This window comes from Macrosteles quadrilineatus, unplaced genomic scaffold (genome assembly GCF_028750875.1).
Source record: "Macrosteles quadrilineatus isolate MER2022 unplaced genomic scaffold, UCM_ALF_1.0 Scaffold_2__2_contigs__length_208266976, whole genome shotgun sequence".
In the NCBI taxonomy this organism is placed as follows: Eukaryota; Metazoa; Arthropoda; class Insecta; order Hemiptera; family Cicadellidae; genus Macrosteles; species Macrosteles quadrilineatus.
The window spans coordinates 189564533-189588212 of NW_026542595.1; the positions used below are offsets into that span (position 1 = coordinate 189564533).

General features: G+C 31.4%; 1 protein-coding gene across 2 annotated transcripts in view; it reads right to left on the reverse strand.

The window, feature by feature from the left end:
- The window catches only part of LOC128987063 (uncharacterized), a 95012-nt gene that overhangs the window by 40501 nt on the left and 30831 nt on the right, over positions 1–23680 (reverse strand). Inside the window, exon 1 of one of the 2 annotated variants that reach the window (XM_054407741.1) lies at positions 6615–6820. The exons of the other annotated variant lie outside the window; for it this stretch is intronic. The gene's annotated coding sequence lies outside the window, so the exon portion shown is untranslated. Of the gene's footprint in view, positions 1–6614; positions 6821–23680 lie in introns of those variants that run through there. 2 annotated transcript variants of the gene reach the window in all.

The following is a 23680-nucleotide window of genomic DNA, read 5'->3' on the forward strand; positions in this document are numbered from 1 at the left end:
AAGGGGTTGAAAAAATATTGTTGATTAAAAAAATTGCGGAACCTATGTCAACAATCAATTCCACAAACAGAATATTTCTATCTATTTCGGTTTTAAAAATACAGATTTCTTTCCATTATTTGTGAAATTGGTGCTTTTCACGTACAATAAATCAAATTTTGGAATATCCGCCATTTGGGCTAGGAGTGAGATATTCACCTCGGATTTGCGTCATTGTGTTTCTTTTGACAAACTCTTCAAAATGAGGGGTCACTCAATAGGGGTTGCTATTTGAAAAAAATAAGTCACCCCCTACCACCTACCCTGTTAGGGGGGTAAAAAAATATTTTTCATGTGAAAAATTGCGGAATCTTTGTTAACTATTATTGCCACAAATAGAATATTTCTATCTATTTCGGTTTTAAAAATACAGATTTGTTTCCATACTTAATTTACACACTGTATATTGAAATTCAATTAAAGTATATTTCAGCCTAAATTTTGTATTGTTCAGTTGTCATGCGGTGCGATGAATGGGGAAATGTCGATATAAATCCAATATTTTGGCAAAATTGTTCAAGCTATAAGTTTCCACCACTCTGTATAGTACGATAATATCTGATTTCCGTGCAGCTGAACTATCAGACTAAATATTGCCGATTTCAAATCTAAAAAAATTAAGTGTTTTATTTTGTATATCATAAAAATTAGTTTAGTTTTCCTTGCTGAAACAAACGAAGTTTCCGTTAAGTTCAACAGGAGAACTGTATACAATGTTATTACGAGAATTAGGCTATTATTGGTCAAAAAGCTGTCTTATAGTAGTACTAGCAGAGTACCCGTCCTTCGTACGGGGTTGGAATATAAGTATAAAATGCTTATTGCAGTTATACTCAAGCTTTGCGTTTGCAATAAGGGAGGACACAGTTTGATAAAATTTGCTTTTTTAAATTTACAGCATTCTATAGTATTACACATCTACCAGAGCCATAATGTTCTACCACTGCCCCTAAACAATAGAGAAAAATAAATTATCAACAATTCGCAAAATATCACAAATTATTCATGAAATTAAAAACATAACTGTAAACAATCCTACTTTGACAGTTCTCATTGCTAATCACAGTTTTTTGTTGCTGCTTAGTTCAAATTAGCTGTTTTCATAAATGCAAAAAAAATATAGTGCTGCACCCTGTTGGTAAATCTTATAGCTTTTTAATGCCTTTCCATATTAAGAACCAACTTTTTTAGTTGAAACAGCTGACTAAATTCTTTAATTCCCTTTAAATATGAATACTCATAAGGTTAACATGGGGAATTACAGAGCCACTGGGGCGGAGCCCGAAAGGATGTTTGAGATAAGAATATGCCTATATGTTAATCGGGAATGTAAGCTATCATCATGCCAAATTTCAGCCCAATCCGTCCAGTGGTTTATGCGTGATTGAACTTCAAACACACAAACAAACAAACACACAAACTTTCACATTTATAATATTAGTAAGATATTGCAACAGCTGACAACATTAATAGTACCGGTACTGTATATTTTACACTATACTGGTTCACAAGCGAGACGAAGCCGGGCGCATAAATAACGATCAAGACCGGAATTGATCTTTTGTGACGAGTATTGAACGATAATTTTCATCACAATGCAAAAATTTACACAAAGCTTCTCGATATTAAATAATAAATTACTCGTATTGTCCCATGGTATATTAATTATGTTTTCATCAATGATTTTCTTTCGGGACTAGTAGTGAAATGCAGAATGTAATTTCTTGATAGTGGCAAATTTCCAATTACAAAATTGTTAATTATGAAAATAAAAAATCGGCGATTGAAAATGATAACAAGTCATCGAATACGAAAATTTGACTTTTTTTCTCTATTCAAATCCATTTTAATAATAGTTAGCCGATTAAAAATATTTGCCATCAATTAAGCACATTTAAGGACACATTATTTTAAGGACAAGTCAATAATGAGCTCAAAATATGAAAAAGGTCGTTAAAGAGTCGCTATGTTATTAAAAACAGCTTATTAACGGATATACTTTATTTGTTTTGCTTGTTTGTTTCTGTATTAGATTTGCAACCACGTCTGTAGTAGCCATAAGATTAGTTCCAGCATCAATACTAAAAGCAAATTATTCCACTACTGCACCTCACTTAATTATATTTGAAAACATCTATCATTGAAATATATTGAAATTAGACATGTATCGATTAAAATTTACATAAAAGAACTTATGTAATGCGTTACAAAAGTTAACAATTTGCATTGTAATATGTAACTGGAGGAGTTTAGTAGTGGTCCTCTTTCGAAGAGGAAACGGTAATTCAATAAAGTAGTAATTCAGAAAATCCTCCTCAAATGCAATAGAGCTTACTCAATTCATAGAAAATGTTAAAATTATCTAGATTCTTTTAAATGACCAGTATTGTTTATTTGTTACTAAAGTCCTATAATAAATGCTGTAACGTTTTTGAAAATGCTCTCCAAAATCACCAGACTGGACCCAGTGTTTAACGAAAGCATAAGTTTATTTAACTTGGTAAGAGTTGAAATTATTTTGAATGTTTTACTTTTTACGACTGAATAGAAACCAGACACAAGAGGAATGTAGAACGTTGGGAAGGAGGATTTTGGTGGGTGGCAAAAACATTGATTATGCAATATAACAGTGACATGGTGAGGGGTGTCCGACCTTGGGCTGGCAAAGCGGCGCCTCCCTAACGACTAGCGAAACAAAAATATCATGTAAAATACATGTTTAACAAAAAATATTAATAAATAATAAATGTTCCAAGTATAATATTTAGGTATTAATATGTAGGTTGTTACTATTTGGAATATTTAGTTACTTAAGGTATATTTTTAGTACAGACGAAAATCGGACATAGAGAACTGAAAATTTGTTTTTGTGATAAGACAACATATATAATACATCAAACATATTTAAAACATACAATACATAGAAATTTATACAATTTTAAAAGAAAATAAATAGGTAAAAGAAATAATTACTCACGTTATTCAATTGAAATTTATTTTTTCGCTAGTATAATACATAATACAACATTCCACATACATTGTAGCATAACAATTAAAAATGTAACATATGCCTAAGCAATTAAAAATACTGCACGGCTTTAGAACAGATATAAAAGTTAATGAAGTAATGTAATACTGTACTGTAATTAAAATAGAATAACAGTTACATTCTCACTATAAAACATTATTGTTTACTTGTTTGTATTGAAGGGACAGGTGCAATAACGATATTACTACAGGGCAATTAAATCTACTGTTATAACTACTTCGAACGTAGCTAGTATATATTATAAAGTAATCACATAGTTTATTGATAAAAGAAACAATCTATATGCCTAGTTGAATATAGAATAATAATACCTGTTTACAACTACAAAATACGTTTGTATTTTGAAATAAAATACATAAATTATCATAAACTACAAAATTATCCCAAAAAACTTCAAATACTGTAAATACTCTACCGATTCATTTTATACTGTATAACTATAATGCTTCCTATCGATTAAACTATGAAAATTTAAACGTCGGGCGCACTATTGGTTTTCTTTTCATTTTGTACATCTAGTGTTGTTTAAATAGTTTCAGTATGAGGCTTTACCAAGCACTTTATTTAAAATTCAAGACGTTTCCTGTTGTTTGAGACTAAATAAATAAAAACACACATCTGGTTCTGGTAGGCTACGTATGAGCTACAGAAGTAGTTTTATATTCAAACCAAACAATAAAAGAACTTATGAATACACAGATGTTATTACATATGTTCACCTTAGGCTAAATTTTACAGAAATACAACATCACAAAAGTCTAAAAGTTATTGATTTAATATTAGTTACACATCAATCTAAAGTATAACTAAGCTATCCTTTTAGGCCTACGAATGATGTACAATTAAAAAATAGCTTTAAAATTACTTAGCCTTTAGGCTAACATTTGAATTTTTTATGTATACTAGTCATAATCTTGGCTATGTTTCTCGTGTCCGAAATACGTGTAATGCAATTGCAAACAAATTCAAAGTGTAGGATATGTTTATTGTTAATCGTTAGGCAAAAGAACTACTGTTTGCACATTTGTTGTTAAATTCTCATAAAGACTATTTAGCTCATTTTGTACAATACAGCTTAGCTTAGACTTTTGTGACTTTACAACACCATTTGATCAATAAGCAACAGAGCAAAAAAATATAACATGTACACAGTTTTACACATCGCTTGAAACAATTTAACACTGTATAACTAATGTTAAATAATTGGATTTTTAAAAGTACATCAACATTGAACAGGGAAAAGAATACCTAAGCTTACAATTTACAAAAGGTTGATCACTGGTGTGATCCGCTTAAAAATTACGTGTGTGATAAACTCAGTTAAAGTAAGAATAAATTGCCAACGTATAAGTGTAAATTATGAATGCATAACAAATTAATAATATACACAGATATAAATTAATTTATAAATAACGTATACATGTTTTAACAGTTGTTAGTGCTCAAACACGTCTATACTTGTTCATTAACACTTTATTAGCAATAAAACGGGTTTTTCATAAATTATTGACCTTGTATGCCTACGTCTACAGGGTCTAAAGTAACTTAAGTTGGGTTGAAACATTGAGCACAATTATAGGTTTAATGGTATATCAGCTACCAAGGATATTAGAACAGATAACAGTTTACAACATAAGATAACTTATTTATTTATCACTTTTACATGTATACATGCATAGACAGGTCGTTTTAGCGAATTTCCCCTATAGGGAATAAGCTATTTCGTTACCTAATACATCTTGTATTCAGTCTTGAGGTAAATATTTATAATTAGGCCTACAATGAATAAATAACAGACATTATAAATACAAAATTAAAATTGAGCGACTAGCAAATAAATTAACTTTAGAGTAATAAATTAAAATTGATGCTTTTTATGCACATTTAACATCCTATTTTCAAATAGTTTTCATTAACTTATCCGCACATAAACAGCTTTATCCCTACAGATTCGCAATAAAATTTACATCACTGGCCCGAAAAAGATAACAAACGTTAAGTATACAGTAAAACTAAAATATTATTTCATAGAAAAAACTAGTGGCTTGTAGGGACATATAAGTCCCTAAAGAGCTCTATAATATAAAACAAATGATTCTAATTTGTTGTTTGTCTTTGTCGATGTAATTTTCAATAAATCATTCGAATCACTACATAGGTTGAACCCTGCCAATGGCAGCAAACATATAATTGCCTGTGAATAAATACTGGTTTATTAAGGTAGCTTTGGTCTTGTGGTTAATGGGGATAAAAAACTTTCCCTTTTGTTATTTTGGAAATTGTCTTCGTCCATTTTGCTGTTGACATTTACAGTTTATGAATTTCAACCTACAATTATTGAAATAAGACTACAACCCATAGCTATGTTGAACTGTATATTGTAAAAACCCACAGTATTTACTACAATAGGCCTACTCGGTTCCCAATATTCAGGTGGTTTAAGAAGTTCTCCTACTACTTTTTTCTTATGTAGCAGCTAAATGACGTTTTAGCAAACCTCAGCTGTTGAGCTGTTATTTTAATGGTAGGATGATCGAGTGGAGGGAATAAATTTCTTCCCCTAAAATCGCCTAAATTTTTTGAACCGAGTATAGTAATGATCTCTTGGTTTAGCTACAAACAACCACACATAATATTATAAATGGGTCTAATGTATTGAGTGAAATGATAAATTAGCTAACACTACATGATATCTTTATCTCACATAAGTTTACAGTCAACTCATTTCTAAGTTTAAATGTAATAACAATTTAACAAGGATAGAAGATGGTACAATAAAAAAATGTATTCATTTCTCAGCACTAAATACAAATACTCGCTAAACAGTGTGAAACAACGGCCCAGCATCTAAAATAATTGTTTTGATAGGCGACGTAGGCTACTAAAATCTGACATGCTTCGTGCTAATTTTAAATTAGGTAACATAACCTAAACAATCTACTGATTTACATTCTAACACTTTTTAAGGTACATGCAAACCTGCCAGGCTTATATCCATATTTATATTTAACTAGCAGAGTACCCGTCCTTCGTACGGGGTTGGCATATAAGTATCAAATGCTTATAGCAGTTATGAGTGAGGACATGGTTTAAGAAATTTAGGTTCTTTTTGAAGTTTGTACTTGTAGCACTACGTTTCAAAGTGCACAAATACACCATCTGCAATGGAAGATGCACTTCTAGACATCCTCAATGCTTGTTTTGTAAACAAACTAGGGCCTATGTAAGTTACTGTCTAGTGTCTATTGATTCAAAATAGGCTACATCACCTGTATAAATAATGCACACCTACAGCAACAAGTGACGCACTCAAATCCTAAAATCGTAAAGCTAAATTTAAGTGTATGCCTACATAACCTAAAAAAACATTATTGACTAACATTTAAATGTGCATGCATCTAGTTAATGCACTGCATCGTTCATGTTTATTTCAATAAACCATAACATAAACAACACACTGACTTACAACTCATAGCACTTAACATTTTAAAGTACAATTTAACTTAATAGTATTCCACCCACTCACCTAAAGCTGTGCTGGGGAAGGACGTCTAACCTCAAAATCACAAATAGGCTGATCCAAGCAATTTCGCATGCACACAATCCTTTCACTCATGTTGATGTTAGGCATAACCATATGTCTTCAAGCTAATCAATGCACTTCCAGTTCACTGCACATAACACATTCAACACGAACCCAAAACGAAATACTATAACGGGAACAAAACACAATCACAATAGCATCAATCAAGTACAGGTGTCAACAGCGTGTCTTGTGCTTGTGTCTGTGTCTTGTGTCTCGCCGGAAAGAAGAAGAAGAAGCGTCGACATTTTGCCGCGGCACGCCGCCGTAGCGCTGCCTGCGTGTTTGCCCGCCAATTAGCGAATTTCCCATATAGGGAATAAGCTATTACCGTAGGTCTCATGGTAAGACCTAGACCCGGGACCGATTTACTTTTTCGTTTTGAGGTCCCCAGAGGCCAAAAACACCATCCGTTCAAATTCATATATATATATATATATATATATATATATATATTTATATATATATATATATATATATATATATATATTTATATATGTGTCCGTTAGCGCGATAACTCGAGCAAAATTGATCCGATTTTGATGAAATTTGGTACAAACGTGTAAACCTACATTTATTCGAACGAGTTCGCGAACCAGCATAATCGGACCATGGGATCAGGGGTTTATGGGAGGTTTTATGGGGTAAAAATGGGTTTTTCTCATTTTTGACCCTAAAAACTTTAAATTTCTAAATTTCTCTCTAGACCATTTTGAAGAGCTTAAAAAAACAAATAATTTAGTATATTGAAGTGTTTTTGAATGTTCATTGACTACGGAGAAAATTAAAAAAATTGTAAATTTAAAATTCCCATGTTATCCTTATGGAGAATAAATAAACTGTTTTAGTTTGCTTGTTTATGGATATATTTTAATCAAATTTGGCAATTTGGTTTATTTCATACTAAGCTATCAATATTTTAATTGAAAAAACACACCTCAACATCTTCCCCGTAGCAGCAAACCTAACTACTCACTAAAATAGTAGATATAATACCAGAATATGACCCCACTTTCGGCGTTTTAGAGGCACTTTTAGGGCACTTTTTATAGGGGAAAAATGAGAAAAAAATGGAAGAGCTTTTTTTGGCCACTTTTTTTAAAGACCCAGCTCTCGACCTATACACCCCTATATAAATTTTCTACTTTTGTTAATACTAAAAATCACGTCTGGAAATGGTGAGCTTTTTTAGGCCACTTTTTTAAAGACCTGGATCTCGTCCAATACAAGCCTATATAAATGTTCAAACTCCATTAAAATTTCAAATCCACATCCATTCCCATGTATATTTTCAAAATCATGTGAGGTTTGTGCGCGAACTCGGGCACGCTTATGGCTATGTGTAAACTATGCCTGACTCAAATGAATGACTGTGAGTGTAACCTAATGACCCCAATCAAAACCAATTGTCAACATTCTCTGCCTGTCTGGCGCCAGTCTGTCTGGGGCAGGTTTAGACAATTACCAAATATGTTTGATTGATTGACCTCAATTATTCAATTGTTCAATTTCAGTTTGTTCAATTTCCATTGTTAAGTTCTAAATTAATTTAGACAATTTTGTGGTATATAAGGGGGGCATTCTACGGAATCATCACTAACTCTTCCACCTGGATCTTCTTGTTTTGGTAAGTCTTTGACATCTAAGCTAGACTATTGTAATATGTTGTCGCGTGTCGGGTCATGGGATCAATTGGTGACGTAATTGATGCTTGTACTCATAGGCCTACTCTGTATTTCTTTTAACTTAGGAGTGTAGCTAATTTCCCGAGTCCATTTTTCAAAACTTAGCCGAATTGAGTCACTAAGGAACTTGTAAAAAATGTATATAAGTCTATTTTTAAACACTTAGAGTATTTTGAACAGTCACTAAGGAACTTAAAATGTATATAAGTCTATTTTAAAAAACTTAGCCAAATTCACTCATGACTTTGAGTCAAAAGTTTGCACAAGTTATTATTTAAAAACTTAGCCGAATTATACTTACTATATAATTTTGTCGAGTTCCTTTTAACATAGGTAACATAGTCTTCTCTATAACTAACACTCACTCTGTATATATGTAGACTCAGCATTCTGAATTGCTAAAAAGTATTTTTACTTAAGATTTTGGATTTAGTTTTGATTTAAAAAATTGCAATTGCCAAATTTTATTGTATGAAATTGTTTTGAATATTAAAATTTAAAATTCTGATTTAAATTATTATTTCCCATTAATTGAAATTGTCTAAAATGTAATTTCCATCATATAGAAGATGCTAACTTTGTTTTTTTAGTTACATGTCAACTGTGTGCTGCTTCTCTATTAAAAAAAAAAGACTTATTTTGTTATTACTATTTTTAAGTGAGTCAAAATTGTGCACAAGTTATTATTTAAAAACTTAGCCAAACTTCATGCACCGGGGGACTTTGAGTTAAAAGTGTGTACAAGTTATTATTTAAAAACTTAGCCAAATTCACTCACGGGGGGGGACTTTGAGTCAAAAGTGTGCACAAGTTATTATTTAAAAACTTAGCCGAATTATATTCACTATATAATTTTGTCAAGTCTCCTTTAAAATAGGTAACACTCACTCTGTATATATGTAGACTCAGCAATCTGAATTGCTAAAAAGTATTTTTTATTTAAGTTTTTGGATTTAGTTTTGATTTAGAAAATTACAATTGCTAAATCTTATTGTATGAAATTGTTTTGAATATTAAAATATAAAATTCTAATTCAAATTATTATTTCTCATTAATTGAAATTGTCAAAATGTAATTTCTACTATATAGAAGATTCCAACCTATTTTTTAATTACATATATAAAAATGAAGACTACATGTCAACATTGTTTTGCATCGCTCTCCAAAAAAAGCAACCTGATTCGCCACTACAAGGTAATACATAAAATGAAGGTGAAACTGTGCAAAGTTTGTGATATAATCTGTGATAATAACATGGCTCTAAAATCTCATATATTACAAACTCATAAGACTTGTAATTTCTGTAAAAGAAATGTTGTTGGTCATTTTAAAAGACATGTAAATTCTTGTAACAAATGTCCATATACAATGATTAAATTTGTTGGTGAATCGATTAAAACTGAACTTAAAAGTACTCTTCAGTCTTGTCCTCTACCAATAAAATGGACTTTAGTAAGGAGAATCAAATTTATAAAATATACAATAGATCAAAATGGAAAATTAGTTAATGAGAAAGAATGTATTGCAGATTTTAGAAGCCTTACTACCTTAACCATTGAGAAGAGAGATTTAAAGCCTCAAATTGAAAATGCCCTTTTAAAGATTGACGCTTCCATACACAAATATCAAGCCGAAGGCAGTGGATGGATTTATGACCATACTAAATATTGGCAGTTGCACGTTTACAAGTATAAGCCCCTAACTCCAAAGTCATACATTCCCACACCAAAAAGTATTAAATTGACAAAAGCAGTTTTAAATATAAAGAATGTTGATAATAAATGCTTCCTTTGGTCAATTTTAGCAGCTTTACATCCAAGGAATGCTAAACATGCTAATAGAGTCTCTAACTATGCACCCTACGTAGGTAAGTTGAACATGACAAATATAAAATATCCCGTAAAAATATCTGACATAGATCAATTTGAAAGAAAGAATAATATAAGTGTTAATGTATTTGGAGTTGAAGACCAAAGATTTATATATCCATTAAGAAGAACCAAACTGAATAGTAACACTCATATAGATCTATTATTATTACAACAAGGTCGTAAATCACATTACTGTTTAATTCGTGATTTTAATAGGTTAATGCTACGGTCAACAAAAGATAACAGTAAAAAGCATTTTTGCAAGTTTTGTTTACAACATTTTTACACCAAAGATAAATTGGAGTGTCATATAACATATTGTAAAAACTTTGATGTCCAACGAGTGGAAATGTCTAAACAAGATACATTACAATTTAAAAATTATAAATATCAACTTAAAGCCCCATTTGTAATTTATGCTGATTTTGAGTGCTTTATAAACTCTAACAACCATACTCCATCTGGATTTGCATTTGTCGTAGTAAAAGATTCTAAGATTATTTCTGAAGAGTTATATAGTGGCGAAAATGTTATGGATGTGTTTTTCGAAAGGTTGTTTGAGACTTATGACTTCATTAAAAATCAAATGGCAATATATATCCCCCTTGTAATGACTCCTGAGCAAGAGGCATCTTTCCAAAACTCAACACATTGTCATATTTGTGAAAAGCCTCTATATTTTGATAGGGTACGGGAACATTGTCATTCAAATGGCCAATACCGTGGAGCTGCCCACAATGATTGCAATTTAAACTATAAAGTAACAAAGAAAATACCAGTATTCTTTCATAACTTAAAAAATTACGATGGACATTTAATTATGCAACACTTGGGAAAGTTTAATCGTAAATTAAATTGCATAGCCAAAGATATGGAAAAGTACATTTCATTCTCTGTTGATGATTTAGTATTTTTAGATTCCTATAACTTTCTGTCCCTTCCATTATACAAATTAGCTTCCAATTTAAATACATTTAGATTCATAGACAATCCACTACTACAACGCAAAGGCGTATTTCCCTATGAATATATGACAGGACCAGATAAGTTTGCAGAGTCTCTACCTCCAATTGAAAAATTTTACAGTACTTTAACTAAAGAACATATCTCTCCCATCGAATATGAACATGCTAAAAATGTCTGGACCCATTTTAATATACATAATTTACAAGAATATCATGATTTATATCTTAAAACAGATGTATTGCTACTGGCTGATGTGTTTGAGACATTTAGAGACCTGTGTTTAAAGGATTACAAACTTGACCCCGTACATATGTATTCACTTCCAGGACTAACATGGGAAGCTTGTCTTAGAATGACTGGTATAAAATTACAATTATTTCAAGATATTGACATGCATTTGTTCATAGAAAGTGCAATCAGAGGAGGAGTCAGTATGATTTCTACACGTTACGCTAAAGCCAATAATAGATATATGGGCAAACATTATGATCCCAATCAAGAAAGTGTGTATTTAATATATTTAGATTGTAACTCGCTATACTCCACAGCTATGTGTGAGACACTACCCGTGGATGGATTTCGTTGGACGAATGAGATAGACTACAAAAACAATCAAAATGATGAGTTTGGATATATCTTAGAAGTTGATTTAAAATACGATAAAAGCTTACATGATTTACATAATGACTATCCATTAGCACCTGAGAAAATGAATGGCAAATTAATACCTAATTTAAATGACAAAACTAAATATATTTTACATTATAAAGCATTACAAAAATATGAGGAATTAGGTTTGGTTGCTACAAAATACTATAGAATTTTAAAATTTAGACAATCAAAATGGCTTGCACCCTATATTAATTTTAATATTGAAAAACGCAAATGTGCTAAAAATGATTTTGAAAAAGACTTTTACAAATTGTTAAATAATAGTCTCTTTGGTCGAACAATTATGAACCAACGCAAGTTTCGTGATATATATCTCAAGGATGAGTCACTATTAACAAAATATGTCACTAATCCAAGGTTTGACTGTAGCAAAAAGTTCGATAACAATTTACATGCTATACATTTAAATAAATTAGTTGTAAAGTTTAATAAGCCGATATATTTGGGAATGACCATTTTGGATATTAGTAAAGTAATAATGTATGATTTCCACTATAATTATATGTCAAAATTTAAGAACAAAAGATTTCTTATGACTGATACAGATTCTTTAATGTATTCTATAGTTACAGAGGACTTTTACAAGGAAATAGAAAGTGACTTGCACTATTTTGATACCTCTGGATATAGTAAAGACCATTTCTTATACTCTGATAAAAATAAAAAAGTCACAGGCAAGTTCAAAGACGAATTAGATGGTCATATTATGTATGAATATTGTGGTTTAAGACCAAAGTTATATTCTTATATTCCTCTAAAATGGTTATATGAAGAAGACAAGCAAGCTTTAGAGGTGAAGAAAGCTAAAGGAGCTGATGGTGCTACAGTTAAACATCTCCTTAGACATCAACATTATTTGAACTGTCTTGCAACTGGGCAAGATTACTATGAGAATGTGACAAGAATTAAATCTACAAATCATCATCTTCAAACCTTAACCATGAACAAGAAAGTACTATCATTTGACGATGACAAGAGGTTTATTCTAGAAGATGGCATCAATACGCTTGCGCTTGGTCACTATAAAATTGATCAAACATAAATCTATATTTGCCATTATTCTTTGACCTTTCTTTGTCTATTACAAAAAAGCCATATTTAGTTTTATCCCAGCATTGGTGGCAGAGATTTCTAAATTGGTTAAATGAAAAGTCATTACCAACATGATTGTTATATACATGTTTTAAATTTAAATCATCTTGTTTAAATAATATTAGGAAATTTACATTATCACGTAAATGTTTGTGTACTTTGCTGTAAGATTGACACAAGTAAAAACAGTTAATATTTTTATGTCGACCCATTGAAAAAAATTGTGTAATATTTTGACTATTTATGTCATCAAATACAACAACTGACTGTGATTTTACATCATTTGGTGTGATTTCACAGTCAGTAAACGTGTGTAATTTCACTTCGTCACACAAACTAAATATTTCAATTATTTTTTTATATTTTTCTTGTTCTAAAGATTTAGATATTAAATATAAGTTTGTAAATTTTAATCCTTCCTTTCTTACAATTAAATTGTAAATTACAACCGTCTTCCCACTTCCACTTGGACCACAAATAACACATCGAATATTGGTAGGAAATAGACCCAACTTCTTTGGTATATTTTCCTTAGTATGTACTATTTTAAATTTATGTTTTTGTTGAATAAAAGACATTTTTTATATAATAAAAATGGTGAAAAATGATAATAAGAAAACATGTAAAAAAGGCAAAGGTTTATTCTTAAAGCCTTACAGGGGTCGAGGGCTACTGAATACTCTTATAAATAATCTTCCATTTCCACTTCACATACCATCATATCGGTACTGTGGACCTGGAACGAATATACGTCAAAATCTAGCCAAAAATGTACCTCCAAAAAATAAGTTAGACTCTTATTGTAAAGAGCATGACATATTCTACATGAATAATCCCGATACCGCTGCTCGGAACAAAGCAGACATGAGATTAGCAGACTTAGCTTGGACTAGAGTAACGGCGAATGACGCAAATCTTGCTGAAAGAGCTGCAGCTTATGCGGTGACAAATTTGATGAAGGCAAAAGCAAAAATGGGAATGGGATTAAAATTTAATAAAAAAGATGGACAACTACCAGCTGTTAGAGGCCGCAAAAGACGTGCCTCACTTCCGGGGGGTGTACCTAAAAAACGAGCTAAAAAATCTAACACCAAAAGTAAAAGAGTGCGGAATAGTTAATTTAGACAGTTCATCTGGCACACATTGGACAGCATATCGTAAAAATAAAGATATTGTAATTTATTTTGACCCATTTGGAATCCAACCTCCAAAAGAAGTAATTAAATATTTTGAGGGACATAAAATATTCTATACAACCGATCAAATACAAGATTTAAATAGTTCTATTTGTGGAATTTTATGTTTATCATTCATAAAAAATTTTTGTTTATAAAAATGGATTCATTTACTATAACATTTTCGGGTACAGAGCCAGAGCTAAAGTCAGTGTTCTTTCCTCCCATAGAATTAAATGATGATTATGTAATTGGATTAGTTGATTTTCAAAGTTATAATTCTATATTTAATGTGAAAAAACCTCTAAATACTTTAACATATTACAAAGTAGAGAAAAAAACATTACCAAAGGGAGAGATCTTAGTTGATGATTTAAACCAGTTATTAGATGGTAAACTTAAAGTTATAATACATAAAAATGGAGAAGCATTAATTAATACTAAAGTCAAACTTTTATTCAAAGGGCTTATTCCAAAATTAAATAAACTTAAAGGCAACAAATTAACCATTGGAGAAGGTGATGATGTTTTCTATTATGACCACAAAGCTCCAGTTACAATAGAAATTTCTGAAGGAACATATGAGGTGGTTGAGCTTGCAAAGGAAATTCAAAAGCAAATCCCAGACTTTTTCCTTACAGCTAATAATAAAACTATGAAAGCGACATTACTTTCTAGCCACGTGTTTGATTTTACAAAACCATGTTTAGGGTCTGTTTTATTGGGATTTAAAGGTGTTTCTACTCCTGGTGTACAGTTTGAATCTACAAATAAAATAAACATTAATAATGTAAATGTGATTAGAGTAAAATGTAATATTGCAAACGGGTCCTATTTAAATGGAAACAAATCACACACCATACATAGCTTTTATCCAGAAGCTCCTCCTGGCTACAAAATTATTGAAGTTCCAAGAAATATTATATATTTTCCTGTAAATAAGAGAAGTTTAGATGTTGTCAGTATTACATTTGCCGATCAGCATGACAAGGCAATTGACTTTAATGGAGAAGAAACTACAATTACTTGTCATATAAAAAAGATATGAGAATTTATAAGAATTTATCTATAAGTATACAAAATGCTAGGTTCCTACGATCAATAGGACTAAAGTTAAAATTTTCTATTAATAAAAATGGAAGATTTTCTAGACGTTACAGGGAAATCCCAATTCGACGATAGTGTGGTTAAAATTACAAATCACTCCTATGTTCCCCATAACACTTTAGCAATAAATAATTCTGATGAAATTCGAATATGTATTAATAATCAAGATTTGCTAACTCTCCCATGTAGGAGTTATCTGTATATTAAGGGAGAAATTGAAAATCATGATAAAGGTCATTTTATAAATAATGCATTTGCATTCTTATTTGATGAAATTAGATATGAAGTCGCAGGTAAAGAAATAGACATTGTAAGAAACCCAGGAATTTCTAGTCTTATGAAAATATTGAGCTCTTACAATAAAACAACTAAATTGTCAAATGTGGCATTTGATTCTGACACGAATTTAAAAGAGTTCCATAAAAGTGGCAAGTTTAGTACTTGTTTGCCATTAGAACTGTTAATGGGTGTATTTGAGGATTTTAATAAGGTATTAGTAAATGCCAAACAAGAATTGGTGTTGAAAAGATCCAAAAATGATTTGAATTGTATATTAACAACCACTAGTGCTCCAGCCAGTGGTACTGCTGATGCAATTCCCAAAATTATACTTAACTCAATTCAATGGGTGATGCCACATGTAATACCATCAGATGGGGAGAAGTTACAATTACAAAATATGTTATTGCAAAATAAAAATTTGCAAATTGCATTTAGAAGCTTAGAGTTGCATGAACTTCCATCATATCCCAATACTACAAGACATACATGGTCAGTAAAGACATCTTCAAGTTTGGAGAAGCCTAGGTATATTATATTTGGTTTCCAAACAGCTAGGGATAATAGTGCACGAAAAAGAACTGATGAATTTGATCACTGTAAGTTAAAAAATCTCAAAGTATTTCTAAACTCTGAATATTATCCTTATAGTGATTTAAATCTCGACTTTGAAAATGGAGATGTCTCTAAAGCTTATGAGATGTTTATGAGGTTTAGAGAGACTTACTATAATACTATCCCAGATCCTATGATTAGTAGGGCTGAGTTTATGAAGAAATATCCACTAATTGTAATAGACTGTTCTAGACAGAACGAAACAGTGAAGGAAGGAATTGTTGATATTAAATTAGAGATTGAAACTGCAGAAAATGTACCAGCAAATACATCTGCATATTGTTTAATAATACATGATAAAGTGTTTGAGTACAATCCTTTGTCAAATGAGATAAATAAAATGTAAATAAAAGATGAAAAACATTCAACAAGAATTGGTTGACTCTGCAAATCAAATACGAGAGAAATATAGAGCTTTAAAACGTGGCAAGTTTCTAGAGGCTGAAGAGAGGTTTCAAACATTCCAACCTTTAATAGAGCCATTACAAGAATTAAAAAAAATCGCCAAAACAGAGAGGCCTCGAATGGAGATTCTCCCAATGACTCCATCTAGAATACCAATAATACCAAGATTACAACCATTACAGCAATCCACCCCACAGAAATTAGATTTTGGTCTTTTAGCATCAGACTATTTAGGAAATTACCTCAGTAAAAGTAGTATGACAGACACTACATATGGTATTAGACGAGAAGCAAATAAATTTTTTATTGGAAATAAGGAAGTTGACATTGCCAATGATGATGTTACAATTGCAAATAAAACCTACAAGGGGACAAAAGGTTTGTGGCAATTGTTAACTTTAAAAGAACCTGAGAATTATACTCCGGCTGATTTGCAAAATTATAAAGAGATTTTGGAAGCTACAAATGGACATTTAAAGAGTTACAAAGATGGTGCACCAATTTCAAGTAATAGACATACTAAATATCTTAATATAATTAAACCTCTATTTAAATCTGTTGGTGAAGGTTTGAGACAAGTGACTGGTAATAAAATAGATTATATTTATTGGGATGATCCTAATGAGCTTGTAGATAGGTTAAGACTTCTTTGGCTAAGTCGCCAAGCTGGTAACTCAGGAGTGGATAATGAAATAGATTCCATTATTGAGGAATTGAGAGAAAGTGGAATTATTTATTAAATAAAAATATGTTTATAGACAAATTTTATCGTTTATATGATCCATATAATAAGCCTGCAGAACCCAGGGCTAGTAGTGAACCTACTTTAAATTTACAAGACGATAGTTGGAATGGTTTAAACCATAAAATTGGTAATGTTAAAGATGGGGAGTTTGTAGATGATGTATCAACTTTAGGACAGACATTAACTAGAAAAGGTGATGTCTTTTTACAAGGTAAAACTAAATATGAGTTTTTAGAATCTAAGAATAAAAATTGGAATGCTAAAAAACAGAAAATTACTAATGTGGAAAAGGGTGAAAGTTTAGATGATGTGCCCACTTTACAACAGACTTTAATACGAACAGATGGTGGTAAATTTGTACAAGACAATAATAATTATGAATTTTTAGAATCAGAAAATGGTGTCTGGAATGCTAAGAAACGGAAAATTACTAATGTAGAAAAGGGTCAAAGTTTAAATGATGTGCCCACTTTACAACAGACTTTAATACGAAAAGAAGATGGTAAATTTATACAAGATGATAATAATTATGAATTTTTAGAATCAGAGAATGGTGTTTGGAATGCTAAGAAACAGAAACTTAGCAATTTGATGGAAGGTACAGATAGTAAAGATGCTGTGAATGTTTCACAAGTTCCAAAAATGGAAGCAGGCTATTGGAGTTTTTATAATAAAAGGTTAGTACGTGTTAAACCTGCCATTGATGAAACTGACTGTGTTATAAAAGAACAGACTATAACTTTTGATAAAAAAGAAAAATGTTGGGATGCCAAAAAACAATTTATAAGGAATCTACCAGAGGGGGAACATTTGGATGATATTTGTCTAATGTCACAAGCTATGCATTACGATGGATCAAAATTTGTATATGGAGAAAATTTTTTTAATTTGATGGAATATAATCCTGATTTATTAGTTGCTGACCCCACATCTTTGAGTGGATTTAAGTATATAGATAATAGACCATATATACCAGAAAACTATGTATTTAAAAGAATGGAAGATAATCTATTGATTGGGGCTAATGGTGATGTATTTAGAGTTACAGGAAAGGATGATGTTATAAAAAATGAATGAAATTGCATACGAACTTCATAAGCCTGCAAGAAAGAATTTCATTAGAAGGTCTTTTAAAGTATTAGGTATAAACGAAACTATACAAATAGATTTAATTGATATGCAAAACTATGCTAGAGAAAATTCTGGCAATAAATATATTTTAACTTTAATAGATACATTTTCTAAAAAAGCTTATGCTGCTCCACTAAAGAATAAGACAGGGTTAGTGGTTACAGAAGCCATTAAAACCATTCTACCAAAGGGGGTTAAAAACATTCAATCTGACAATGGAAAAGAATTTTTTAATCAATATTTTAGCAAACTAATGAAAAAATTAAATATTAATCACTATCACACATTTTCTACAACTAAGGCTGCAATTGTAGAGAGGTTTCAGAGAACTTTAAAGAATTGGTTATATAGGGAATTTAGTGCTCAGGGAAGTTATAAATGGTTGGATTTACTTCCAAAGTTAATTCGAAAATATAATAATAAAGCGCATAGATCTATAGGAATGAAGCCTAACCAAGTGAATGTTAAGAATAGTAAATATGTGCATGAGAGGTTGACTTCTAAAGTAGTGCAAGTTAAAAAGCCAAGATATAAGGTAGGTGATAGCGTAAGGATTTCCAAGTATAAACATGTTTTTAGTAAAGGTTATACTCCAAATTGGACAGGGGAACTATTTACAATAGCAGAAGTTAAGAATACAAAGCCTGTGACTTATATCTTGAAAGATGAAAATGGCAATATAATCAGGGGAGGCTTCTATACAGAGGAGTTGTTAAAGACCAAGTATAAGGACATGTATTTGGTAGAGAAGGTAATTAGGAGAAAGGGTGATTCGTTGTATGTCAAATGGCTTGGGTTCCCAAGTAGCCAGAACTCATGGATTTCCACTAAGGATGTCCAAGGGAGCGCGTCATGAGCCGGGAGCATGCCCGAGTTCACGCACAAACCTCACATGATTTTGAAAATATACATGGGAATGGATGTGGATTTGAAATTTTAATGGAGTTTGAACATTTATATAGGCTTGTATTGGACGAGATCCAGGTCTTTAAAAAAGTGGCCATAAAAAGCTCACCATTTCCAGACATGATTTTTAGTATTAACAAAAGTAGAAAATTTATATAGGGGTGTATAGGTCGAGAGCTGGGTCTTTAAAAAAAGTGGCCAAAAAAAGCTCTTCCATTTTTTTCTCATTTTTCCCCTATAAAAAGTGCCCTAAAAGTGCCTCTAAAACGCCGAAAGTGGGGTCATATTCTGGTATTATATCTACTTAAAATTAATGTTATTTAAAAATGGAAATAAATCTGAAAATTTATAGGGAATATTTTAGTAGAAATCAAGCCGGGTAAATGGAAATTCGCTTAGTATGCAGGTTTGCTGCGACGGGGGTATTTTGACTATAGTAAGGAGGAAGGACTATGAGCGTGTGTTAGTTTTATGTTTATACATCACACATGCTTTACCATGTTTTGTTTTTAGCATAAATTCGATGAAGTAAATTAATTCAAATACAATTCAAGCAAAGTAAAATTTTTTGAATTTTAGCATAATAGTCAAAGTCTTATTAAGCCAGATTTACAAACATTTTGCATTGGCCAAGTCTTAACTAATAAAATTACATAAAAAAAATATAATTTCTAAATATACAAATTGTTCAGTTGTGACACACCCTCTTGATGTTAAAGCAAGACTACCAGCTAATTCCCGGACGCTGTAGCAGACCTTGTTTATTAAGTTGGACTTGAGACATTTCCTGAATTTCCCGATGTCCTGTTCGGCTTTCAAATTCAAAGGGAGAGGAAGGTAATTAAAAAGTTTTACTGCATTGAAGTGGAAGTTTTTCTAACGGAAAGTGAGTGAGTACAACATTCAACCACTTTCTTGCTGATAGAATTAAAATTAAAAATTTCAAGATTTAAAGATTGAACATTTTATATTGACTTAATATGAATTTTATGGTATGGTTGTACAGTAGGCCTATTCGTTATTGCAGGAGTGTGTTGGTATATTCTATTTTATTTATTATTATTTCACTAACATCACAATCATTATTTCAACTAAATAGATAGTATTTTTTAACTGGTTTACCTCTGGTACGACATTTTAAGAGGGACGTCTCCGAAACGGCCATAGTGCAGTATTACGACGAATATTAAAACAGAGACGGTATGGATCATAAACATGAACAAATTATCTTACTGGTCTGACTGCCTATACTAACTTAATAGCTGGTTTGACAGTTTCATTCAAATATTAATAAAATCGTGTTTACTTTAGGACCAGTGACATCATCTGTTAATGTTTGTGGCCCATGCCGTTTCTTTTCTAACAATCGTGACGTATAAATTGCGAAGGCGGTAAGATATAGTCTATCTATGCACTCACACAATCTACTACACTAAAAAATCAGTTGTGAAATCTCTAAATATTTCCAGTTTGTAACGTTTAACATGTCAAGCGAAATGAATTACTTCTTCAAAATCAACATACCACTCACTTGAAGGGAACTTCTCAAATAAAGTAGCAACACCTCCTTTTCAATAGACAATTAGCAATGCTAGGTTTGGACCATTGATTAGTAGGCCAGTGGAGAAGAAAGAGGGGTATTATTTAATACTGACTGGAACGGAATGGCAACACAGTTGGTTGTAGCCTTGGCGACCTTGGAGACCTTGGATTACATGACAAAAAACACGTCCAGCAATATGACCTAATTCGTCAGCAGTTAGCACCACCTAATTCTGCACGCTAAGCTAAACAGTGATACCCATACCACAAATATCGTGGTATGTCTCCTTTCTTTACTGTATTTTTGGTATTAAACAAAGGACATAAAATATTATTCCAGTACGCCTCTGGTTCAATTAGCAATAGGATGATTTAAAAACCCAGGCATTAAAATACATATTTTCACAATTAATTGCGATTAACAGAAGTGAAAATTTACCATAATATTACATAAAGTTGACATTGATATAGCATACTAACATTTCCAACAAAACTACAAAGATTTATTTTTTAACACAACATTTTATATTTGCAATTCTTAAGGATCAGTAGGAGAGAGTTTTAATTTTAAACATATATTTTACAATTTTTTTTTCTAAACATATTTTTTTTTCTCTAAATCGAATATTAAGATTTTCCAATGAATATCTCTCCCTTTAAGCATTTTTCTTTTAAGGTAGCCTTCATAAAATCTTTACTTATTATAAGATTGTCCAAGATTTTAAAATCGAATCCAAACCAAATATGACTTAGTAATAAGCCGTTTTAATTCCAAAACACACAATACCAAGTTTAAACGTTCAATAGGACCGGCTATTCATACCATGGCTATTCAATTTACTACAAATTTGAGGAACAAAACTCATATTTATCACAAAACGTGTGTGGGTCTTTCATATAACTACCCTGTCATACAGACTAAACCATCAAAAAATAAGCACGGTAAATAATGACAAATTTATTATTAAATTTTCTCAACTAAAAAAAGCTTACAATTTATCAATGTTTACGGCCGTAATTAAGTATTGCCAAGAAGTGAGATGAATACAAAATGCAAGTATCTGCACCTCGCACAGCGGAGGGTGGTTTAGATATTGATCATGGCCATCAGACCCAGCCGCCCCAAGGGTAGCGAACCCAACACAAACCCACCTTAATCAACCCCGCTTGTTTAACTGTAAGTGAGTTTTAATTATTAACCTTCCCTAGGCAGTACTCCACATACTAGATATGTCGCCAACACTCTTGATTGATTACATGTAAATTGGAAATAGATAATCTTTTGTAATTTAAAATTAATGTGTTTGGGTTTATAGAGTTATGTAATGTTAACGTAACAATTAATTCTGGATTTCGGATGAAATAATACAGTATAACTGTAAAACTCGGGATATTTTAGGTACATACCTTACAAAGTTCAACAAGTGGTGAAACTCACGACATGTTTCGCCTTTTCAGGCATCGTCAAGTTGATCTTTAAAAGATCCAAATTAGATTCGCCAACTACAGTCAAACAAATACACATTATAGGACAACAAAAACATTTTAAATTTAGAGTAGACCTACTATTTACCGGCGACGAATAATAATTTGGACGAAACATTCTTGTAAAGATCACCTGGAGATGCCTGAATAGGCGAAACATATCGTGAGTTTCAAAACCATTTGTTTAACAGTTGACGTAAGGAATGAACCTTATAGTCAAATTAAACAGTTCAGGGGCTACACAATGAATTTATATCAGAGTATTTATACATAAAGAAACTACATAACACACAATTTATACAATACTAGCCTCAATAGGCGGATGTAGTGTTGAATTTGTTCTCATTAATGTAAATACTACCCTTTCTATACAGATGTACAATTTTAATTCGTGTCGATATGATAACTTCGCTAGGAGGATGTAGTATTGATTAATTTGACCTCATTGATATATGCACTATCCTCATGAGCGGCAGTGTCGTCACGTATAAGTCTCAACTTACAAAACTAATCCTTAGGGGCGGATGTATTGTTACATATTTAAATTATTTAATTTATTTATCTTTATTTACAAAAATGCACAAATCCTGTTTTGCAAATGCCTTTATTAGTACAATACTATCATCAAGTGCGGATATATTGACGAATTTGTCCTCATTGATATAAATACTATCCAAACTGGCTGGCGTCACTGTTACGTATTATGTCTTCATAGATACAATACTAAGCACAATACTTGATGGACATTTTCACTAATCTCGTCATTACTACAAACAATACTATCCATACTGAATGGGGTTTCCCTGTCCTCAACAAACACCACAACAATACTACTACAATATTCAAAAATACTATTCTCATGGGCGCATACATTGGTAACATTGTTTTCGTCAGTTAGTTTTAATTCGTCAAACTACTACTAATTATGACCAAATTATCAATCATGCGGTAATCGTTTATAGCCTACAAATGGTATAACGTGAATTTCATTATTAATTTTACCGTCATGATTGGAAAATCCTATGTCACATAAACGACATTATTATTAATCATATTGCTTTAATCATGAACAAACGTTAACACTTAGATACTCTCATTATCGTCTCCATTACAAACCAATTTTGTTACGTAAATCTTCTCCTTTTTTATCATACCGTCTTCATTATAAACTAATGTTGTCACTTATATGGCCAAATACCACACAAACCACCTTGTTATTACACTATTATACATTACTTCAAAACGAATTATGTAACGTAAATGCCAACACTAATTGACACAATTTCTGCCATAAATTTCATGGGTGCACCGTAGATGGTATAATTATTGTATA